General features: G+C 39.0%; 2 protein-coding genes across 5 annotated transcripts in view; both read right to left on the reverse strand.

The window, feature by feature from the left end:
• The window catches only part of LOC145798636 (uncharacterized), a 33,029-nt gene extending 31,570 nt beyond the window's left edge, over positions 1–1,459 (reverse strand). For all 4 annotated transcript variants that reach the window (XR_014339882.1, XM_082886951.1, XM_082886950.1 and 1 more), the window contains exon 1: positions 1,246–1,459. The gene's annotated coding sequence lies outside the window, so the exon portion shown is untranslated. The remainder of the gene's footprint in view (positions 1–1,245) is intronic.
• LOC145798634 (disease resistance protein At4g27190-like) overlaps positions 1–19,651 on the reverse strand; it is a 214,498-nt gene that overhangs the window by 75,375 nt on the left and 119,472 nt on the right. The gene's annotated exons all lie outside the window — the stretch shown is intronic.

Genomic DNA, 19,651 nt, shown 5'->3' on the forward strand with positions numbered 1-19,651 from the left:
GTGGGATGAATGATGGGTTGTATGAAAAGATGGGAACAAGTCCATGTGGGTTAGGGAATGGCGATGATAATGTGTTGTGGGGGGTGGAAAAAGTAAAGGGAGAGAGAGAAACACTGTAACATATTAACATAGTTTATCTTGGGTTTGCCGGCACATTCCTTTTCTGAAGATATGCATTCCAGCTCAAACCACTTCAAATAATTCACAAATCTCATCATCACCCCACGTGATAGAAGACAAATTTGCAGCTGTAACACTGCCCAACGTAGGTGAACTTCCGATACACATTTCACGCGCCCACGACAGCGTGAAGATAGCATCATCATCTTCGAATACCATTGCCGGAGGCCAAACCCACACACCTCCAGCATAACACTTAAACCCACAACGTCGACTGAAAAGCCCAGCGAGGCACCAGAAAACTGACGCCGTAGACGACCGGCGTTATCCAAGATGAGAAAATCCATCACCGACGACGTTAGGAAAGCCAACGCACCACAAAATGGACCCCATCACCGACGACGGCAGCTAGACAGAACCAGCAAACCAAACTGGAGACCAAAGTTCTCAAACACCATCTTCACCGACAGCTGCGGGATATGAAGAGCACCGTTGCCGGAGACCAAACCAGTCCAGCGCCGGAGAAGAAGGACAACACAGGTCAATCAGAGAAAACCATCGTGAAGGACCACACTCAGCCCTGCTGACGGAACAGAAACCGCCAACCTGTTCGAGAACAGAGTGATCCATTGCTTGACTGAGGAGCTCTTCCACTGCACACTCATCACTACTATCGGAAAGAAACGAGAAATTTGCCATTGCGCACAGAGAGAGAGAGAGAGAGAGAGAGAGAGAGAGATAAGGCATGTGTAGAGGTCCGGCGGGCGGCCAAGGCGAGGCTGCCGTCCGCCGGTGAAGCAGAATTACTAGTTTCTTAACCTTGCTCTGATACCATGTTAAATTTGATGTATTATTAATTGATATATGTTATAATTTACAAATGTGAGGGGCTCCTTATATAGGAGATATAGGTGTAGTGGAGTAGGTGGTGGTAGGTGTAGTAGGTGGAGTAGGTGATAGGTTTTAACATGTAGACATACAGTTAGCTTTTTACACAATTCAACTTAACTCAGACGTAGTTACCTTTGCATTATGAATAAAATAAGCAATGGACAACAGTTAGCATCATTTATATATTCAATTTCATAAATTATTGAAAAGGCAAGGCTAGAATTCAAAGCTTACCTCTCTTTCTGTAAACAATTACGGGAAAGGCAAATGGCTGCTGCAGGCTTCACAATGGAGATGGAAGCCCCAATATTCTATTGTTAAGAAGATGAAAATATTCTTTTGTTGGTTTGATGTATGCTGGCACAATGTTTGATACTTTGCTTCCAGGGATGAAAGGCGTCAAAGAACATGTACTAGCTCCTTTTTCTCTTTTCCTTTTCCTTTTCCTTTTGATCCTTTATACTCCTTGGTTTTGGGTTTTGCATCTATTGGTGTTGTTGACATCTATTCTTGTCCTATGTTGTCCTTTGAGTTGAGAATTACGTTTTGGAGTTATGTTTAAAACAAGTTGAGGTTGGTATTTCTGTGATTACTTTGGCTGTGTGAACTTGAGTTTGATCGAGTGGTGTTTTGGTCGCTCAAGCGATCTTTCCTTTATTCCAGCTTTGGGTTTTTGCAGTCTGAACTTTGGAGAGTTTGCTTTCTTCGCTCGAGCGTGGGTTTCGTAGCTCGAGCAGTTTGTTCTGCAGGGTTGAACTTCTGCGAGTTTGGTTTCTTCGCTCGAGCCTAGTTTTGATAGCTCAAGTGATATGTTGTGTCTGATGCTCGAGCACAAATTTAACTGCTCGAGCAGTCTGTTTGAATAAAACTGTGAGAAAAGTCACTTTTTACTCACTTTTTGATATCTCTTTCTCTACAAAAGATCTTTTTCCCTTTTGCTCTCACCTCTCTATAGAAACGTTGCGAAAATCCTTCAATCTACCTTTGTTTGTGAATTTCTTGATCTTCGTGCAATGGGCTTAAAGGTTGAGCTTGAAGAGGGGGTCGTTTTAATCAAAAAAGTTTGAGTTTTCATCTTCGTTGGTTTTGGGGTGTTGTTCATCTCTTCTTCTTGCATTCAGGTAGAGATTTTTTTAATGATTTGTATGTTATTTAGCCTTGTTATGTGTTAGTTAGGTAAATTAATACTTAGGAAAACTTTGGACTTGATTAAAGCATAACTTGATTCATATTAAAGGGGCTTTCAAGATGATTTCCTTTGAAATGTTTTTGGACTGGTTATAATGTGAGTGGTATTAGAACTTGAGGAAAATAGCTTTTAAAATGAGAAATCTCTAATTTTTATCAAAACCCTTGAATTATTCTACGTTGAGAAACCATTTGTGTATTAAGAAATTGGGAATTTCATGATGAATTCATGAACATGGGCTAATTCAAAATAGATGGGACATTGAGAACATTGGATTCTTAAGGGAATGATGAAAATATTTCATTGTGTTGATGTTGTTGAAATTATTAGTTATGCTCTTGATTTATATGTTGAATAAAGACAATTGTTTTGGCTATCGATGGAGGATAGCATTGCTTGTTATAGAAATTGCATGAGAGCTAGGTTAACTGAAACCCATTCACTCACGCATTCCATTTAATCAGTTGTTTCATACTTATGAACTGAAAGGTGTTATTTTGATAAAAATGAGTGAATACCGTGGCGAATCTGGTTAGGGGGTAGGGGTGGTTGTGGTTAATTAAGTTGGCCTTTGTGTCCTTAGTGGAAGTCTAAAAATCCGCGTTGTTGGGATGCCTTCCTTCCAGTTGGTTGCCGGTAAAGTGGTTTTGGTAGTGCTTTTATAGCCTACTTGCAGATACGTACCTAGAGATTACTAGTGTATGTATTTACTGCCCTGTTTTCTATTTTGAAGCAAAGATATTAATTGTGATTTGAACTCTGGCATAACATTGTTTCAAAAATGGGAAAACCCATGTTTTGTAATGGCATTTCATATGCATTTACCATGTGACTTGATTAAACATCATACACGTCATTAAACGTGTCTCTACAGGGCTTTAGCTCACCCTATGTGGAAAAACATTTCAGGTACTGATGGTTTGTCTCCGCCAAAGGGATAGCTTGGGAGGACATTGGAGCTAAATGCACATTTTGTGTTTTATTTTTGTGTAAGCCTAGGGCTTTTATGCATTGGGCTCAAGATTCATTTTTGTTGTAACCAAGCATAATCTTGAAAACCTGTAGCCAATAAGGCATGAATTTGTAATAGTTTAGATATTAATGCTTATCGATCACATGCTATAGATTCAGGTTTTAGAATCAGTGAATGTATTAATACATGTGATATGATTTTGTAATAATAACAATGTTGTTATGAATATAGAATGTTTTGGGATTTAATTAAGCTTTCACTTGTCGAATGAATATTGTATATACTTGAGATATGAAATGGATAGTTCGGGTTTCTATATTTTTGGGGCTTTGCATCAACGATAACCTCCAAGCAAGGGCAAAAATGAAAACCATACTCATGGACCTTATAAGTGAGAAGAGGGTAGCCTTGGAAAGGAATGGTGCTTCCTCTTGTCAAGATCTCATCACTTGCTCACTTTGTATCCGCAATGAAGACAATTCAAGTCTACTGTCTGATGAGGAGATTAAGGATGACGTGGTCATTATAATGATTGGAGGGTACAACACATCTTCTATCCTATTTACCTGCTTGATCAGGCTTTTAGCCAATGAACTATCCATTTATGCTGCTACTGTTGAAGGTATGCCCTCAACTAGCTCCATCATCATGATTCATGAGAAAGATTTAAGAACTAAAAAGATAAAAGAATACTAGAAAATAGAACATATTGAAAAATTATGTGCTTTGAGATTGCAGAACAACAGGAGATTGCTAAAAGCAAGACCCTATGGAGCTTCTCACATGGGATGGTCTTACCAAGATGAAGTACACATGGAGAGTAGCAATGGAGACTGTAACGCTATGTTTAGTTGGGGGATTTGAGAAAGGATTTAGAAAGGGAAATGGAAAAAAGAAGGTGAAATATGAATAAAATATACCTACATTTCACCTAATTTCACACACCTTTTTCATTTCATTTTCCAAATTCCTTTTCAAATCTTCCAACCAAACACAGCTTAAGAATAACCCCACATGGGTTCTGTTCCTTCAGGAGGGTCCTCAAAGATACATAATTTGGAGGATATCTAATACCAAAGGGTGGCAAGTATGTGTAAATATTGTTAATGCTTCCATAATTGTAGATTAATTACCAGAACAAATGTGTGTAATGTAAATTAAATAAGAGCTACAAGTAACACAAATTTCTGATAAACAGGTAGTATGGACAGCAAGCATGTCCTACATGGATGAGACAATTTTCCCAAACCCATCAAAGATCGATCCAACACGCTTTGAGTAGCAAGCACAAGCCCTTCCGTACTGCTTTGTGGCATTTGGAGGAGGACCAATAATGTGTCCTGGGTATGAGTTCACCAGAATTGAAACACTAGCTATAATTCATTACTTGGTGACCCAATCCACACGGAAGCTTTCCTGCATTGATGATTCTTTCTGTAGAGATCCAATGCCAATTTTCAATCAGAGGCTACCGATTCATATTAAACCAAAAAAATCTAATGGTGCGATTTAAGTTCATGTAGCTTTCATTGCTTTTAATGAAAGACAATATTTCCCCTATTGAATAAACCTAATGTATCTGTAACAATTCAGCTACAAAAGTAAGAAGCTGACCCTTCTTCTCGAGCCGGCTTTGGATCTCAAAAAATTGACTAAAAAAAGTTATAAAATTTTGTTAAATATTATATTAGCCTATAAAAAAAAATCTTATTGAAATTTAAAAGGTCTCAACAAAACTCAGGTTATGATTTAAAACTAATAGATGGTTGATATAATAAATTATTTTAAAAAAATAGATAGTTGTTTTTATTAAAAGAAACCAAAAAAACTTATTATGTGGTGAATTGTTTGAAATTATTGAATAGCTATTTTCTAAATGTATAGATTATATATAGAATACGATTAATTATATTACTTGCAATTACTCTATTCAAATTAAAGTTGATTAGCAATTTTACCCATTGAAAATGATTTAGCTTAATTATAAGTTAGCTTATGTGAACTAAATTAGTAAATTTACAGTTAAAAATGTCAGAAAATTGATGTTTAAGTGATTTTTTGTTACTGTTTGTTTACTTTTTATTGATACTTCAATTTAAATTATTTTGGCCATTTAAATAGTTTGACTTTTATTTGGAAGATTTTAATCAAACTTTAGTATAAAGACCTTTTGATAATGAATGGTTTTTTAGGCCTTTGGATAAAGATGGAAGATACCTAGTAGATTGAGAGAATGCCTTCCCTTAAATAAATAAAAAAAAGAAAAGAAAAAAAAATGGTGACCATGGATTTCTTTTTTTCTTTTATATTTTCTTTTGTTTTTATGCCTTTTAATAACTTTTATGTTTGATTTTGATTAGTGAGGTCTTTTTGTTTTTTATTATTCAGAATGTTTGGTTCCAGTTTTCTGAAAATTGAGTTTTTTATTTTTCGTATTTTTTTGTTTTTAGTGAATATTTTTAAAATTTTAAGTAATTTTTTTTACTTTTTTAGATGCACTTTACTTAGATGTATTTACATAGCAAAATATTTGTGAAAAAATAGTTTTAAAAATTAATAAATATACAAAAATACAAAAAAAATGTTCTGAATTTTTGTTTTTTTTTGTTTGTATTTTTTGGTATTTAGTATATTTTTTAAAGTTTTTTTTCACGAATATTATACTTTTTAAGTGTATTTATGTTAAGTGTGTCTAAAAAAAATGCTTAAAATATTAAAAAAAATTCATTGAAAATATTAAAATACGAAAAACAAAAAAGTAGAATTTTCTTAAATCTGTTTCTGAAAACTATAGCCAAACAAGCTAATTATTATTATTATTTTGTTTCAATTTGTTGAATACCAAAAGTGAGACCTTAGGCCATTGCCTTTGTGACACCCCAAGTGTTTAATTAAATACCACATAAATATTTATAGTTATATATAAATATAATTATGATTGTATGTGATAATATATTATTAAATAAATATATATAAATCTAATTTGGCATTGGGTTATCAAATATGGGATTAATTAGGGATTATTATTTGGGGCCAAATTAATACAAATATAGAATTATAATACTCTTTGGGCCAAATTAGAGTTAAAGATAATAAATAAATAAATATAATATTAACAAATCTTATAATAACAAATCTCATAATAAGAAATCCAATAATAATAATAACAAATCTAGTGAGAATAAAAGTGTGTGTACTGGACGAATGAAACCACAGCCACTTGGGCTGTTTACGATTAGGGAGGTGATTCAGCAATTCGGACCATTAATACTACCCCTTGGTTGTGTATATAAAGGGATGAGTGTGGCTATTAAATGAATAAGATGAAGGAAAAAAAAAAAAAAAAAAAGAGCAAAGGAATAGCCGTGAGAATGTAGCAAAAATAGGAGGGACATAGTAAGACTCAATATCAAGGTGAGTTATATTATACCTTGAGTCACCATAATATATTTTACGTATGTTTTGACTTACCATAATTTATTTTATTCAAGTTACGTTTTGTAAATTATATTAATATTTAAATTACGTGGATTAATTTTTAAACCCTATTTGTTTAAAATGAAACCCATGGATATGTTTGTTGAAATTTTAGAAAATATTTGACTATGACCTTATAAACAATTATATTTTGTAAGTACCACCACGGGAGTCTCATGCCTTGAGGGACTTAAATAACTATTGGCCTTTGTTTGGTCACTTTATGGTCCTCTGTTTGGCATGGACCTATTGACCTCTGTTCTGACTGTCACTTCTGTGACCTCTGTTATGTACCGTGGTTATGGTTATTTATTTACATAATTTTCGTATTTCAATTTCTGCCACTTTGAATAATTTGTTTATTCAAATTAAGTTGTGTAAATGTTTTGGCTTAACTAACTATCCTTAGCTATTTTGCATTTCCTATACTCTTGGCATAATATTTCTCACTCTGCTGTGTGCTTATAGTTGTTACCCTTTCAGTTGACGAGATATAAGGGAGACTCATAACCTCACGTAGTGGAACCCGCACGAGAATTTGACGTTGAGCCATTATTTTGTTTTTCTTTTCTTTTTTTTTCTTTTATTTATTTTATTTTTGCTCCTTTTTGTTTTTTACTCAGGGCCGGTCACTGAATAATAAAATAATAAAATCCCTATCAATGTATTTTCTCTTATTAAAATAGTAAAATGAAGTAAATTTTCTATTTAATTATTTTTATTTCCCTTTGCCTCCGCTTGCACCATTTAATTTGCCACGATTAAAATAAAGTAGTGAGTTACGATTCCAGCCCTAAGCCCCTGTGGTTGGGTCATGACAGCCTTAATGGCCTAATAATGATTGAGTTGTCATTAAGTCAATTGTACTACACTCTGTATATTTATATTAAATATTTCATTAAACAAAAAAAAATAACAAAAATTATATTCAATCAATCAAAAAGTGATAGAGGCCATGACTTGGAGTGATGATACTTGTGAAAAAGTGGAAGAGGGAGAAAATGCTTACTTGTTACCTTTCTCAGAGGAGTGTGTGGTCCTTGTACATTGTGTAAAATCTTTATTCAATCGATAGGTAATCTAAAAATGCTGTGAGTTTCATTATAAATTTTACTACATAAGGAATAAATAAAATTAATTGGCCTTCAAATCTACATAGTTTCTTTGAGAACCATTCAACAACACTTGATAGATTTGTCAACCTATGAAACCATGCATAGGTTGTTTAAATATCTTAATGTCCATCCACATAGACAATATCATCAGGATTTTCACATATTTTTCTCCTTTTTTTTGGGAGTCATTATCAATGTTTCCTATCATAATCTTTCCGATTTTTTTTCTTCTTTCAGGCAAGACAGGATGACACTTAATTAGATTATAAACTAGATTATAGATTTATTAAGAATAACTCTCATAAGTAAATGGACAATTCATAATTTACCTCAACCTATACCCAAAAATCATACAATTCTTATCTGAAAGGAATCTGCTATTACGGAACATATAGACTTGTTTGGTGAATTTTTTGTCGAAAACTTATTTCAGAAATTTTTTCTATCTGTCCCATTTTTTAAGAAACGCCAAAAAGTTATTTGCGCGATGTCAAAACTATTTTTTGTGCAAAAATGAAAATAATGGTGTTTTTGAAATTTTCATTTTTTTTTTGTTTCCGAAAATTAAAAAAAAAAACAAAAAACGAACATTATATATAGCAAAATATAGATATCTATCCTTAATAGAAATATACTACTAGTTTCTTATTGAGATTTCATTTTCTTTTTGCAGTTGTCAACCATAAAGAGCTACTCCCTATGGTTATGTGATGTCTACCTTACTTCAGATTGCGTTGTGTAAGAGCATATGCTTCCTATGATTTGTGTTTCTAGATAATTGTTTTGCTTTGCAATATCAAAACTACTACTCTGAATAAAGGTATGTTTACCTAATGTGTGCTAAAGATGTGAAGAGTGAATAAAGGGGGAAAAAAAAAAAAAGAGTACCCAACGTGTGTAATTTTACTCTCTTTGTATTGTAATGGAGCTTGTATCCAAAATTATTTATGTCAATTAATAGTACTGTATGTTTGTTTTCATGCTTGTTTGTATCTATGATAAAAAATATATTGCAATTTGCTCTTTATTGAAATGTAATTGACTACTAATAATTCAGAGTACAACAACGAATTGTTGTTTGAATTTGTTAAGAGGAGATTGTAATTCATTTGAAGCAAGTTTTTGTTAAGGAATCCAAAGAGTTGATACCTTGATTTATGTCAGAGAATCCAAAGTATCCATACATAGAATCAATACACGTTATTTCAAACATACATCCATTTAAAGGCTTAAACATATAGGGGTGGATCCATCTCACATCTATTAAGGTCTCGTTTGGGAACCTATTATTTTAGTAATATTTTGACTTTTTGGCTAAAATATGAGGTAAAAAAAACTAATATGTTTGAAATGATTTTTTAGTTTTTTATAAAAAAATATGCAAAAAATAAAGAGAAAAGAAAATATTTAACTTTCTAATATAAGTTATAGAATTTTTATTTTTTTAATATTTTTTTTTGACTTTTAAACTTAAACTAGTATATGAATAAAACAGGGAGGTGTTCATTCTATTAGTTTTGGCTGGAACCAAAAAAAAAATGCCGTAAGAGAGAGAGAGAGAGAGAGAGAGAGAGAACCGAGAGAGAAAGAGAAAACCGAGAGGGAAAAAGAGACGAGGAGAAAGAGACTCAAGAATTTATGAAGGGATTCACCAAATTGAAGATTATAGATGTGTGTGTCAACGTCCAACCACACTGCCAAACTGGTACTCAGCTGAAGAACACTGGCAGAATAGATTAAGCCCGAATGACCTGTCACAAAAAGAAGAGATTCCAGCGGTGGTTTGTCCACCCGGGGGCACTCTGACGATCAAGTCAGTTATCTCTCAAAGATAGCGAAAGTGCTTAACTCACTATTCAGAATACAAAAAGCATACCTTAAAACCATGGGGGTGCCTCTCTTTTATAGCCAACACTAACCTAATCCCAATAGAAGCCTAGCTTCAATGGACTATGTCTCATTACTCATCCTAGACTCCTAGTTAGATTGGGATAAACTCTCTAAGAGTCTTATCTTTATCCAAACTGAAATCCTCTCTCATTCTAGGACTCTTGTCCCTTATCCGCTTATCTCGGATTCCGGTATCTTCGCAGATAACCTCGGCCTAGCCAAGATTACCTCGGCGTCATGACCAGGACACGTGACACCTCGGTTGACACTTCGGTGTCACCTCGGCCACTTGTTGTCATTCAAAAATTATGTCCCCACAACTGCCCCTAGGTTCTATTTCCTCGGCATCCTGAGGTGATGGAACCTATATCATTCCTTTCACTTAGCACGTCGGCTAAGTTCGTTTTATACCTCATTACCAAGGTCATCATTCGTCAACTAAAATATGACCAAGACTTAGCCTGTTTTCACTAATGCCTTAGAACCATTAACCAAGTTTATTCAAGTTATTTAGCCAAGGTCGTCCTCCTAGCCGAGGTCCTGTTCCATTAAATCAAGAACTCCAAGAGTTTCAACACGTATATGAGCTGTCATGCACAATATCTCAACCGTTTCTGCCACGCGTCTTTCCCCCACTAAGCCGTGCCTGACATGCGCCATTAAGTCACATTGTATTTGCGTGCACCATCTGACAAGCACGTCGTCCTAGGCACCATAATTGCCATTTTGCCGACATTTTGTGTGTTTGATCAAAATCACCTCTCTCTCTCTCTCTGTCTTTTCACTCCTTCATCATTACTTTCACACAGAACTCTCTCTCTTTACTCTCCCAAATCCACCATTGTTTCAAGCTCTTAAGCTCTGCAACCACTTCCATTCTTCCCCTCCGGCGAAGCTTTTGCTGATCTGTTCCAATTGCCACCATCATCTGACTCCGGCGTACTCAACACCGGCTTCATTTTCTTCGATGAGTCACTGCTTCTTTTCGATTTTAACCTTTTGTTTTATTTCAAACTGTTACATTTGTATACTGCTACTGTGACTTTATTCACATTCTTGAATCTTCACTTATGTTGCAAAATTTCCATTGATTGCAATTTGTTTCTGGGTTTACACACGTATTCACACATTTGTCCTGCCACTGTTTTCTGGCCTTACATCCTTGTACACACTCTATCATAGTGTTCTTGATAGTGCATCACTATTCTTGATTCTGAATCTTCGTTCTTGTTTTTGTTTTCTATGTTTTCTCTAGATTCCTAACTTCAATTCTTGTCTTCATAGTCTTAGGTTTGGGATTTGTTGTAAAACCCACGAATTTTAGGAAAAACTGAAACAAACTTCACTTAGACCCTCAAAATTTCTTGCCCCATCACTTTTCTAGGTTTTTCTGAGGTCCCTTAAACCTTTACAAAACACACCCTTATGAAATTCAACACCTTCCCCCAAGCCGACATCATGGGTATGTGGAGGCATAGGATAGCCACCCCAACTAAGTTAGAATACTTTAGGCAGAAGTTTTCTATCCCGGCCGACGTTCACCTTAGGTTGGCTGGGGAGGATGATTCCATTATGCCCACAGTTGGCTCCATGCCCTTCCCAATCGTAGCTTTCACAGAGTGTGGACTTAGGCTCCCTCTCGATATCCTTTTCCGAGAAGTCCTTCACTACTACAAACTCAACCTAATGCAATTAGCCATTAACTCCAACAGAGTCATCAATGGTATCATAGCCTTAGCTAGCCGAGAAAAAGCTAGGATAACTTTAGCCGACATATAGTACTGTTACACCATGTGTGGTCTTAAGTTAGAAAAAAGGCTACATTTATTACCTTAAGCCGAGGTCCACAGAATACAAACTTGTTACCGACCTCCCAGACTCCAACAAGGGAGCTGGGGACGAATACCTCATTGTTTCGGGCAACTGGGAGTTCGCTCCAGACAAGGACTTTCACCTCTACCCTCTTAGTCGTACATTATTCAGAAAGGGAGATGGTAAGAACCAAGTGTTACATTTACTTGTTTTCAAGTCTTTAATACTTTGTTCCTTCTATATGTTCTGATGTCTGTTTTTTCTTGCAATTCTTCCACAGCCACCCAAGGACTTTCGCAAGTCCTTCTTTTCCAGAAAGGACCTCAAAAAGCTGTTAGATATGGCAGTTGAGCGACGGAGAGCTCCTTTACTACTCAATTTCATCCCAACTTACAAGTCGGTGCGTCCCGACATCCCGAAGAAGAAGAAAAACAAGTCTCCTCCATCAGCAACAACCCTGCAAGTCGAATTATCAAGGCCTAACCAAGGATCAACATCTGATCCTGTTGAGCAGCCATCAACCTCGGCTCTACAACTAATCCCTCCATCTCAATGAAAACACCGATGTAGAACTGCCATCGCCGCCGAGATGGGTCGCAAGAAATTCGTTGCAGACGACCTTCTAGCCGACATCCTCAACATTGTCACAGCTCAACTTTCACCATCCCAATCCCAACCGAAGCCAAAGCCCAAGAGGCTGAAGAAAGCACAACCCAAGGCAACAGTGACTCAGATCGACAGTGAGGACACCTTGCCGATCTCAAAATTGGCCGAGGCCGAGAAGAGCTCCTCTGCTGCCGAGAAGAGGCCCGCCGAGGTCGCACCCTCTGAATCAACCAGGTCAAAGAGACCGAGGTCCGAGTCAGCCACAACCTCGCTATGAAGTCTGATACCCCCTGGGCTCCCCCAATTACTATTGAGGACAAGCCGGTTAGGGCTGGTGACATTGCCGACTTCAATATTATCAGCGATGACCTCACTACCACCTTGCTCCTTCCCAGTGATCTCAACCGCAACGCCAAATTTAGCAAGTATGAAAACTTCGCTTTAATATTGCAACATTCCGTCCAAGTAAGCCCTTAACACTTGGTACCTTTCATTTTCTGCTATTTCATACTTAGAGGGTTTTTACTAACTTGTTTTTTCCATTTCTTCTAGGCGATCCAGCATGGCCACTCTTTTGTGATGCAAGCCTTTGCCATCAAGAAAGAGTTGGCCAACAAGACCAGGGAGGCTGCTGGCTTGCAGAAGATCGTCAATAAGGCCGAGGCAAAGATGAAGACCTTGACAGATCAAGCCGAGGCAGCCAAGAAAGCTCAGGACGAGGCCGAGGAAAAGGCTAATGCTGCAGAGGCCATTGCTGAGGTCCTTGCGACCAAAAAGAAAGAGGCCGAGGCAAAGATGGTTGAGGCCCAGAAAGAGCTTCAAGATGCCCTGGCCACAAAAGAGGCCGAGATAAAAGCGGCGGACGAAAAGGCATACGCCGAGGAGGCGGCTAACGTCAAGGAAGATTACAAAAAACAAGTCAAACAGGCATGCAACAAGGCCTATACCCTTGGTTAGATGGCTGCTTTGAAAGAGTTGGTCGTCCCCGAGGACTTGTCTCTCCGAGAACACAGCCGTATCGTCCTGCCATTCCCCCCTACTCCAAGCCAATCCAAGGATGAGGCTGAGTCCGAGGAGGAAGCTGAGGCCGAGAAGACGGTAGAAGCTGCTCGGGCTAAGTCCCCAACTCTGAATGAGCAAGTCTTGGACTTGACTCAGGATGAGAAGGATGAGGCCTCAAAAGATGTCTCCTCCTAGAAGACAAACTCTGAGGTGCCAATCGCCGAGAAGAGTGTCGACCAGACTCTTCAAGGGATCGACGCAGAGCTCGAGGCTGAGAAGGCTGCCGAGAAGTCTTCACGACTATCTTCTGGGGGCGAGACATAGCCCGCTGCCAACGCCGAGTAGTTTTGTTTATAATATGTTTTCTTTGTACTTAGTACTCTTTACTTTTGAAACAATGTATACTTTAATTTGGTCAACATGCCACTTTCTATTATGAACAAGTAATCTTTAATATCAGACCGAAGTGCCTCTTTGTGTTTGAACTTCCTTATCTGAATGGAAGTATAACTTTCTTTTTGTATTTCTTCTGAGTGCTTGAATGTATGCCTTTTCTTTACTGTCTTGTATGATTCCATACTTAGAATAATTTGTATGTCTTCAATGAACACCTTAACTGTGCAACCTCCTCGGGGTGGAATACCTCGGTTTAAACTCACTAGTGGTTTATTTTGGCAAGTACATAGGTACTTCTTTCAATACAACCTTGGCTTAACTTGTAAATTTTCCTTAAAAATTTCAACAAGTGTTTAAACCAATCTTCTTTTTAACATAACCTCGGATTCACTTCAACTTGTAAATTTTTCATAAAATTTCAACAAGTGTTAAACATAACCTCGGTTTAACTTCAACTTGTAAATTTTTCTTAAAAATTTTAATAAGTGTTTAAAACCAATTTTAGCTTGTAAATTCCACCTTCCTAGTACCATTCTCCAACTCTCTGCCCCCTGATGTGAACTTAAGTTCCACTTGGGTTCGCATCAAGCATGTGACTTTGACCTCGTTGCCGAGGTAATATTCAAACAAAGACTGGCTGAGGTTACGAACCTTGGCCTCTCTGTTAATCGATGTACTTAGTTTTAATTTGTGTTTAACTCTGCCGCTATGGCAAGTCCAGGTTAATTTCAACTTTTCAACTCTATTATATGTAAGTATAATTCAACTCTGCCATATAATAAGTTTAAGTCATTTGTCATGTTTCAATCAAAAACATCGTCAACTTAGTTCAACTCTATAATATGCAAGTAAGAACTTTGCCATATAATAAGTCTAAGTTATTCGTCATGTTTCAATTAGAAACATCGCCAACTTAATTCAACTCTATTATATGCAAGTAGGAACTCTGCCATATAATAAGTCTAAGTTATTCGTCATGTTTCAATAAAAAACATCACCAACTTAGTTCAACTCTATTATATGCAAGTAGGAACTCTGCCATGTAATAAGTCTAAGTTATTCATCATGTTTCAATCAGAAACATCGCCAAGTTACCGATCAATGATACTACACAAGTTTAAAAATCAAACTAAGACTTTATTATTACTTTGGCTAATAACAAGAAACTTAAAAAACAAAAAATTTAATGATAAAAAAACTTTAGATTGCAAGTATTCTAGGGTTTTGGAAATTCTTTGCCTTCACTGTCTTCAAGCCGATATGCCCCATTGCCCAGGACCAAGATGATTCTATAAGGTCCCTCCCACTTTGCGCCAAGCTTGCCCTCTCTGGGATCCTTCTTGTTGCTGACGACCTTTCTTAGGACAAGGTCCCCAACTTGGAACTCTCGTGGGTTAACCTTCTTATTATAAGCCTTGGCAAGCTGCTGCTGGTATGCCCCCAGCTAAATTGCTGCTTTCTCCCTTCTTTCTTCCAGTAGGTCCAGATCTTGGGCTAAGAATGCATCATTGGTCCCATTCTCTACTCCCTGGGTTCTAATCCCTGGGATGCCGACTTCCGGTGGGATAACTGCTTCTATGCCATAAGCCATGGCAAATGGGGACTCCCCAATTGATCTTCTTGGTGTAGTCCGATATGCCCAGAGTACATTGGGAAACTCTTCCACCCACTTCTCCTTTGCTGCTTCCAGCCTCTTCTTGATCCCATCCAAGATGACCTTATTGGAGGCTTCTGCTTGACCATTACTCTGAGGGAGCTTGGGGTAGAGTAATAATTCTTGATTTTGTACTTTGCACAGAGGCTCTTGATTAGCTTACTGTCAAATTGTGTACCATTATCAGCTATTATTTCTTTTGGGATCCCAAACCTAGTGATGATGTTCTTCCATATGAAGTTCTTCACATCAATGTCTCAAATTTTTGAAAGAGGTTCAGCTTCTACTCACTTGGTGAAGTAATCTGTTGCCACTAGTAAGTACTTTCTTTGTCCAGTTGCTTGAGGCAATTGTCCAACAAGATCCATGCTCCATTGGGCAAATGGCCAAGGGCTAGACACAGGGTTCAAGTCTGTCGCTGTTGATGTATCAAAGGTGCAAACCTCTGGCACTTCTCACACTTCTTGACGTAAGCTTCCGCATCTTTTTGCATGTAGGACCACCAGTATCCTTGAGTAATGGCCCTATGAACAAGTGACATGCCCCCTGCGTGGCTTCCACATACTTCTTCGTGTATCTCATACAAGAAGTCTTCAACTCGTGAAGGATGTACACACCTCAAAAAGGGTCCAATAAAGGATCTTCTGTAAAGATGTCCTTCTGCTGTCAGGCTGAATCTTACTGACTTCAGTCTGATCTTGTGTGCTTCTTTATGGCCATCTCGCAGTTTTCCCTCTTTAAGGAATACTATTATTACATCCATCTAACTTGGTCCATCTCCACACACATTGCTTCATGCTCTATGTTCAGTGGTTCTATGCTTGGACCTGACAAGTAGTCCACCATTATCGTCCTTGCCTCTCTAGGTTTCATTGCACTAGCCGGGTTGGCCAGAGCATTAGCATGGTTGTTATCATCTCAGCTAACCTGCTGTAGCCAGCAATTCTGGAATAAGGTTACCAGTCTGCTTACCTCCTTTACATAGGCCGACATCTTTTCATCTCGGGCTACGTATTCGCCTGTTGCCTAGTTGACAATAAGCTGGGAGTCATAGAAGATTATTACCTCATCAGCTTCCATTGCTACTGCCAACTTTAACCCTGCGATCAGCGCTTCATACTCTGCTTTGTTGTTTGAGGCTCTAAACCCCAAACGAATGGATTGTTCCAATACCTGTCTATCTGGCGATACTAGCACTACTCCTGCCCCCACTCCTTGTCAGTTTGAACTTCCATTAACAAACAGTCGGAAGGAGTTGCCGATGTAAATACTGCATGGCCTGAGGTTCTCTTCTTTCCTCTGTTTGGCTATCCCTAGCTGGGTTTCTCCTTGTTTACCTCGGCTCAACGAAGCCCAATGTGTGATAGCACCTGCTGTGAACTCGGCCACGAAATCGGTGAAAACTTGGCCTTTGATTGCTGTTCTGGGTCTGAATTCTAGGTTATATTGGCCCAACACCACTGCCCATTTGGCTATTTTGCCTGTCAGATCTCCTTGCTGCAACAGGGACTTCAAAGGATGCTTAGTTAACCCACAATTTTGGGGGCTTGAAAGTAATGATTCAGCTTCTTGGAGGCCATTACTAAAGCCAATGTTAACTTCTCCAAGGGTAGGTATCTGGTCTCTGTATCTGCTAGGGTTTTACTCACGTAGTAAATTGCCTTTTACTCTCCTTTCTCTTCTCTGATTACTACTGCACTCACTGCCTGTTCTGAAACTACCAAGTACAAGAACAACTCCTCTCCAAGTATTAGATTTGAAAGCATTGGAGCTGTGGTCAAATACTTCTTCAAGTCGGCCAGGGCGACTTCGCACTCTTCTGTCCATAAGAAGTCTGTGGCTTTCTTCACTAAACTAAAGAAAGGTTTACATTTGTCAGAGCTTCTGCATATGAATCTATTTAGGACTGCAACCCTTCCAGTCAACATCTGCACTTGCTTTGCCGATGTTGGGCTCTTTAATTCTAAGATGGCCTTGATTTGATCCGGGCTAGCCTCAATGCTCCTTCTGGTAACCAAGTATCCTAAGAACTTGCCAGACCCAACTCCAAATGCACACTTCGATGCATTGAGTCGGAGCCAGTATGTTTTAAGGATATCAAAAACTGCCTTCAAGTCTTCCAGATGATCCTCAGGTTCCTTGGTCTTCACTACCATGTCATCTATGTATACTTCCACCGTTCTGCCGATTAGATGTCTAAACATCTTGGTCACCAATCTCTGGTAAGTTGCTCCTACATTTTTCAACTCAAAAGGCATCACTCTATAGCAATATAGCCCTTTTGGGGTGATGAATGCAGTCTTCTCCTCATCTGGGGGGCACATAGCTATCTGATGGTACTCCCTGTATGCATCTAGGAAGCTCATCCTTCCATGCCCTGAAGTGGCATCCACCAATTGGTCAATCTTGGGTAGTGGGAAACTGTCTTTGGGACAAGCCTTGTTCAGGCTGGTGAAGTCCACACAGACCCTCAACTTCCCATTCTTTTTCTTCACAACCACCGTGCTTGATAACCATGTCGGATAATTTACCTCTCGAATGGCCCTGTCCAAAAGTTTATCTACTCCCTCTTCTATTGCCTCGACATGCATCAATGTCGGCCTTCTTGCTTGCTGGATGACAGGTTTTGCCGACCTGTCACATTCAACTTATGGTAAGTGACCTCGGGGTCAATGCTAGGCATCTCGTACGGCGTCCAGGAAAACACCTCAATGTTTGGTCTCAAGAGCGCCTCTAGCTCTTTTTCTTCTTCCTCGGCCAAGCCCGAGACGAGAAGGAAGAAGCGCTCTTCATCCCCTTACTGGACAAGGATTTTCTTCAGGGCTTCCTCACTCTTCTCAGTTGGCTCTATGCCGACGTCTTCCAGGACTTCCATGTCTTCATCTTCAATCTCTGCAGCTTCTGCTTCTCGTATGTTCCAAGTGGATTTCATTGTTGCCATGGAGCTATTTTTTTCTTGCATTTGATCCCCTCTTACCTCCTCAATTCCATGTTCTGTTAGGAATCGCAACAGCTGGTGCAATGTTAAGGGAACAGCCCCCATTGTATGCAGCCATGGCCTTCCCAGGATAGCCTTGTAAGGGGAGGGAGTTTCAATTATGGTGAACTCTGTTTTTACCTTCTTGGTGCCAACTGGCACCTCTAAACTTACTGCTCCTAGGGGCTATGTCGGCGTTCCATTGAACCCAACCATTAGGCCATTGGATTGTTCCAGGTCATCTTAGTGAAGGCCAAGCTCCTTGTAATATCTGGCATACATGATGTCATAAGAGCTGCCCTGGTCAATCAAGATGCGCTTCATTTGGCACTCCCCAACCTGGAGGGACACTACCAAGGCATCCTTGTGTGGATGCTGCACTATCTTCAGGTCATCTTCAGTAAAGGACACCACTGGTCCCTGGCACTTATCTGCCCTAGGTCTTTTTTGCCAGACCTGGTACACATGCTGCAAGTGCTTTACCTTCTGAGTCTCCCCACGTATTTTGTTCTCATTGACCTTCGAGTGAATCACACTGATCACCTGAGGTCCGCCTGCCTGCGGTTGTGGTGCTGGAGGAGACGGTGCTGCTGGTGCCTGAGGCAGTCTTGCTTGTTCTTCCCTTGTCCTGGCCTCATCTATAAGGTCCCTTAAATGACCTTGCCTTACCAAGTCTTCTAGATGTGTTTTCAGGGCTCTGCACCCCTGAGTCAGATGTCCATCTTCATTGTGGTAAGCACAGTGCTTGCCAAGGCTTCTTTCCATAAATTCACCAAGGGCCCTTACTGGTGCTCTGTAATAGGGTTGATTTCGGATTTTCTCCAAGACTTTGTAAATTAGGATTTGGAATACGGTTGTGACTGCCTGCGCAGCCTTTAATCCTGTCTCTTGTTTGTTGTACCCGTCATTACCTCGGCCTCATTTCGGCGAGCCGTTTCCCTTCTCTTGTTTCGACGCCTTTGTCCCCAGCGTCTCTTCCTCAGCCCTCTCATACTTCGCAATTCTGGCCATCAGTTCCTCCATACTTGTTGGCAGTGTCTTTGCCAATGATTTTTGAAGCAAACAATCATCTTTCAGGTCGTTCTTAAAAGACACGACTGCCACCTCTTGGTTGCATCATGGTATTCGGTTGAATACCTCATAGTACCTCTTGGCTTAAGTCCTAAGGATTTTTTCCTTGCTGATTCTCAAAGCCATTAGGGAGTCCACCCTTAATGTCTGCAACTTGTTTGTCACAAACCTGGCCACGAACATCTCGACCAGGCCTTCCCAGGTTTTCACAGTTCCTTTCAGCACCAGTCCGATGCAATTTCCCCAAAGGACAAGGGGAACACCTTGCAGAGCAACGGCTCGTTCCCGGTGTATAGTACCATCGAGTTCAAGTACAAGCCGACGTGAAAGTTAGGGTCCGACTTACCGTCGTATATCTGGAATCTCGGCATATTGAATTTTTTCAGGGCCTCAAATTTGTCCAATTCTATCGAAAATGGCATTCTCGGCTTGACTGGGGAGGTTACCTCGGCATTTTGTTACTTTCTCTGGAGGTAAT

The sequence above is a fragment of the Camellia sinensis genome, chromosome 9 (genome assembly GCF_055761805.1).
Source record: "Camellia sinensis isolate YWXY chromosome 9, ASM5576180v1, whole genome shotgun sequence".
Lineage (NCBI taxonomy): Eukaryota > Viridiplantae > Streptophyta > Magnoliopsida > Ericales > Theaceae > Camellia > Camellia sinensis.